The sequence below is a fragment of the Myotis nattereri genome (assembly GCF_964212035.1).
Source record: "Myotis nattereri genome assembly, chromosome: 2".
NCBI lineage: Eukaryota > Metazoa > Chordata > Mammalia > Chiroptera > Vespertilionidae > Myotis > Myotis nattereri.
The window spans coordinates 62,777,074-62,782,726 of NC_138076.1; the positions used below are offsets into that span (position 1 = coordinate 62,777,074).

Below are 5,653 nucleotides of genomic sequence, written 5' to 3' on the forward strand. Positions count from 1 at the left end.
TAAAAGTTTATTAATTTAGAATACATAAGAGAAAAGCAAAACTTTCTAAATGAATGGTTTTAACACAGACTATTCTAGCTGAAATGCAGTTTTAATATCTTACAGCCACCATATATACAATAAACTTAGCTTCAAATGGATAATACATAAATCAAGGAAGTTAAAGAAAAAATTATAACTTGCAATATGTCTTTAATGCATTATATAGTAATGCATCAAAAATATGTCTTCCAATAATTTCTGAAGTACGCTAAAATTATTGAAAAATTTGTGAGACTTGTTTTAAAACATGTAGTGCTGAGATGTATAGAGAAAGAAATTATTTTGTAAATTAGAACCATATGTTTCATATTAGAAACATCACAAATTATAAGGAAGTAGACATTTTTACTATATTTTGGTTACATCCAGCACATTAAGTTATGACTCATGGTGAGAAATCCCATGTCTAATCCCTTTCATATTAAAATAATTTTGAAATAAGAAAGATATTTTTTTAAATTAAAACAAACAGATGAATCATGAGTATCATATATGGCACAGATATTTTATTTCAGCCTTTTAGAGTGTACCATTGATGATTTCTAATGCAGCTAACGTATGTGTGGAATAGTTATTCAACACCATACATTTTTTAATTCTTTTCTATAAGTTCAAGTATTTTTTTAAGTGATTTCACAGTACAATTTCAACAGATAGAAACTGAAACTTTGATTCCTCTAGGAAATGAACCAATAAGAACAGAGTCTACACATACAAAATAATGTGTAATGTTGAGGAAGTACTTAAGATAATTTAAGTTGAGCATATTACTCTGAAGTCTAATGTAAATTACCCAGATTGGCTTCTTATAATTTACCTAATTTATCACATATTGCTCTACTCTTCTCTTCATATAAACCACCACTGTGGCTTTTGAAACATATTAAAATTAATGTAAGCCATATGAAATTGAAGGTTTCAATAGTTTTAACTTACAAAAATGGCAACTTCATCTGGCAATTTCAAATACTAGAAATTAACAAAAAATAATGAATCGGTCTTCTGTACTGGGTTCAGGTCAGTACCTCGACTCAAAATTTTCCAAAGTGAATTTATATCCATTGTTTCAATGGGACAGACAGCAATATTGGTTCTGTCGTTCACCAAGACAACATTACAATTATAGCAGTAAATGGTGTACAATATGAAAGAAACAGGATTAAGGAATAGTCATCCTTCATACTTCATATATACCAGTAGTAATCTAGGTGCCCTCCGCAACATTAATACTGAATTTAAGTAGGAGGGAATCTATCAAGCAGGCTCACTCTTCTGTTCTAAGAAAGCAAGTGAATGTTAATCAGCTGTGGGTGGGGTGGGTCCTAGAGCAAACCTTTCATGGCCAGTGGGAACTCATCTAGAAAGTGAGGCCAGGCCGTTCCAGCCTGATTCCTTTTAATGTCACAGTTCATTTGCAGAACCATAACTGGAATCAAGAATTAAAAAGCCTTGTATAAAAGTCAGTAACATTAAACCTTTAAGACTCATGTTTCATGTGTCATAAAAAGTCTATGAAAGGGTTTTATATTCTGTACAGTGTTTTAGCACTTTCAATCACTTTTTTTTCAACATAACTTTTGTGAACACTTTTATAGCCTCTAAATGAAAAACTAAACTATGTGTCATTCAAAAAAAAAAAAAAACCACACGTTTTATGGATCACAGAATTTAATAAAAGTTCTGCACCACAACAAGTGCCTGATAAACCTTTATTAAAATTCATTAAAAATATTGAAAAATATTTTAACAGAAATTTGCCTTCACTTTTTGGTAAACATGACAAATCGCTCTTCAAGGAGTCTGCTGTTTAATCATACATATGCATATTCTTTGGTGGTGAAATAATGAATTTTAGGGATAAATACTCTGCTATTCACCATTAGGAAAATATTTCTTTGTATGTGAAGAGACTAATTCTCTTAGTTCCTTGTTGTCAAATATCTTACTAATGATGATACAAGTAATAGAGTTTATTATATAGAAATAAAATAAAAACAATGGAAAATATTTCTGAAAATATATTGTATTGTATTTTTCTTATATTAGATCACATCAGAAGCATTGGTTTACTGCACTTCTCAGGGTGCAGAGAACAGATAAGACTAGGGCTTTCAAATACATTTAGTAATTCATGCTCTTAGATGCATTTTATTTGTATTATTTATTTTTTAATATTTTATTCTATTTTTTAATTTAAATTCTTTATTGTTGAAAGTCTTGCATAAGTCTCCTTTTCCCCCCATTGACCTCTCCCTGCCTGCTCCTGCCCCCCAGCACATGCCCTCATCCTCCTACTGTCTGTGTCTATTGGTTATGCTTATATGTATGCATACAAGTCCTTTGGTTGCTCTCTTAGCCCCCCTCCCAACCTCCCCTAGTTGTATTATTTTTATATTAATTTTATAATGGCTACATAATATTTCATACAGTTCTATAAATATATGAAATTATACAATTATAATTTTTATATTGTAAATAACACTGCAATGAAAATATTTATGCCTATAAGTTTTTCTTATATTTTTTTTTTCTTAGGATATTCCAATGAATAATTTTACTGGGTCAAATTGTAAGATTTTTTTTTTTAAACCTCACAAAATATATTGCCTATTGCCTTTCAGAAGGATTGAACATTTAAATTGCCTCCACCTCAGTGTATCAGATACTAGTTTACAACTATTTCATCCAAGATCAGAGGTTTTCAATTGAATATTTGTTAATTTACCATGTGAAAAACAATACCGGTTTTATTTGACATATAGAAGCCTATGTTTAATATATATACAATGAGTTTAGAGATAAGTATCACCAGGAAAACATCATCACAATCTATGTCAAAAAGTTTCATCCCCTCTTCTTATTTATTATTATTACTCCTTGTTGTGATAAGATATACCATTTTATTATTTCTATATGATTATGTGTGTAGAAAGGCTCTAAGATACCAGAGAATCAGTGTGCATAATTTTATTTTATATATCTACCTTATTTTATTTACTTATTGCTTGTTTATAGCACAGAATTCTTTTTTTTTTTAAATATATTTTATTGATTTTTTACAGAGAGGAAGGGAGAGAGATAGTTAGAAACATCGATGGGAGAGAAACATCGATCAGCTGCCTCCTGCACATCTCCCACTGGGGATGTGCCTGCAACCCAGGCACATGCCCTTGACCGGAATTGAACCTGGGACCTCTCAGTCCACAGGCCGACGCTCTATCCACTGAGCCAAACCGGTTTCGGCATAGCACAGAATTCTTTAAGTTACTTTAAGCTAACTTAAAATCCAACAAGAGTGATATAGTTGAATAAATTAATAGATCCACACTATGTAGTGAGTAAAAATAACATGAAGAATAGGCCTTAAGAAAATATGACAATATTTTATGAGAAAAAGCACATTCAACTGCCACCATCTATGTTCTTTGTGTGAAAAATGTGCATATACCCATAAGTAGAGAAAAATGACTCAAGTAATGCTCCATTGTTAACTGGTTATCTTTAAGGGTTAGGATTACAGTAATATTCATGTTATTTATACATTTAGGTTTTTTAAAAGAAGCACACAAATTATCAGAAAATACAAGTATTTTATTTAAAATAGAGTTCCAGATGACATAGGGTTCTGCCAGACTTGCTAACCCATTGAAGTTCAGAGCCCTCTAAGTATGGAGCAGCCATAATAAATAACATATGCGATCATTTAAAAACAAAATCAGTTCATTTGGATTGGGGACTATGAATAGTTCTGTCCCTACTGCCTGACCTCCTCCCATGGGGACTCCTGGACCCAGAGGGACTCAGGCTCCTGCTCCAGCTCCAGCTCCCGCTGCCCGGGCACCGGCTGTGGTCCCTTTTTCTTTCTCTACTTCGTGAACTGTGCCTCTCACGACTTTTTGCTGTGTGTCTGTGAGATTTCCGACCCCCGTGTCTACTTCTCCCTTTCCTCTCAGCTTCTCCATTCCTTTTGCAGGAAAGGGCTAGACCGGGCTTCCCCCTGGGCCTGCCGTGGAGCTGGTGGTGGTGGCCCGTCCTCCCTCCTCTCTGAGCTCTTACGGAAGGAAGAGCCATACGCATCTGGAGACAGGTCCCTATTGGCTTCCCCGAATTCATTGTTGAGATGTACAAACACGTGAAGAAAGTTGCAGTGTTTCCCCGCTGTATTTCACACAAACCACACATGGCCACTTCCCACCGGGTCACCGGGCAGAATTCGCACTGAGCTGCCCTCCTGCAGACCACCCGCCCTTAGACAGAGACAGGGCGGCATTCTTCCCACAGGCACTGAACATACACATTGGCCTTCAGATGAGGCTCCATGTTGCAGCTGCGGGGAACTGGATCACCTTCCCCGCATTCTTGACCTTGGGGAGCACGTCCTCAGGTGGGCCTCCTCCTCGCTGAGCTCAGGGCTGGCGTGGGGGTCGCGGGCACCCCCTGGGCGCTGCTCCATTCCAAACGTCCTGAACACGCCTCTGACAGGCAGGGTGGGACTTGACACTTGCAAATTGTGTTTCCGTGAACCCCTGTCTCCGAATCTGCAAGCTCCAGTTTTACTGTAGATCGGACAGTTAACTCGCTCTTCCCCCCATCATTCTCAGGCCCGTGGCTGGTTCTAGGATCTGCAAAGAGCTGCTATTTTCCAGCTCATTTTCCACCCACTTTAGCCTCTTCTGCGCAGCCTCCTCTCGTTCTAGCTTCTCCTACAGCTTCTGCTCCTCCTCCTCTTCCTGTTTTCACTGCGCTTCTTCCCATTCTTCCTCTAGCTTGCTCCCCTGTTCTTCCTGCCGACTTCTAGCTGCCTCTTCCTTTTCCTTCTTGGTTCTGCATTTTTCTTGTGTCTTCTGCTCCCGCAGCAACCATTCCTCTTGTAACTGTTGCCTCTCTATTTCTAACAGCCTCCCTTCTTCTTGTTCTTTTTCTTCTTGTTCTTCTTGTTGTTGTTCTTCTTCTTCCTCCTTCCCCTTCCCCTCCCCCACCTCCTCCTTCTCCTCCTCCCTTTCTCCTTCTCCTTCTCCTTCTCCCCCTCCCCCACCTCCTCCTTCTCCTCCTCCCTTTCTCCTTCTCCTTCTCCTTCTCCTTCTCCTTCTCCCCCTCCCCCACCTCCTCCTTCTCCTCCTCCCTTTCTCCTTCTCCTCCTCCTCCTCCTCCTCCTCCTCCTCCTCCTCCTCCTCCTTCTTCTTCTTCTTCTTCTTCTTCTTCTTCTTCTTCTTCTTCTTCTTCTTCTCCTTCTATAAAAGTTTCCTCCCTTTCCTCCTTCTGTGAGGATCCTGAGTCTCTGAAGCAAGTGAGTTCCTGCCCATGATTCCTTCATCTCTCCTTCTTCAGGGCCACCTTGTACTGTTTGGGGCTGTTTGTCCGGGACCATCATCATCTCTGGGCCGCCACATTGCCAGCGCCACCATGTCCACCTACGTTATTTTATTTTATATACCTATATGTAAATACTTAGAATCATATAGATATATACATCTACATAACTATATATATAGTCTATATGTGCATATATCAACCTATATATATCTATATACAAAAAGATCTAGAAGAAGGACCATAGACATGGAAGCATGGAACAGGCTGACAGATTTCAGAGAGAAGTGGGGTGGGGTGG

At 38.0% G+C, this 5,653-nt stretch overlaps 1 pseudogene across 1 annotated transcript; it reads right to left on the reverse strand.

Annotated features, from left to right (window-relative positions):
• Positions 1–3,762: 3,762 nt before the first annotated feature.
• LOC308513733 (U2 small nuclear ribonucleoprotein auxiliary factor 35 kDa subunit-related protein 2-like) lies at positions 3,763–5,006 on the reverse strand (annotated as a pseudogene). Its single transcript has one exon. The product of its transcript is annotated as a U2 small nuclear ribonucleoprotein auxiliary factor 35 kDa subunit-related protein 2-like (transcript).
• Positions 5,007–5,653: the final 647 nt, after the last annotated feature.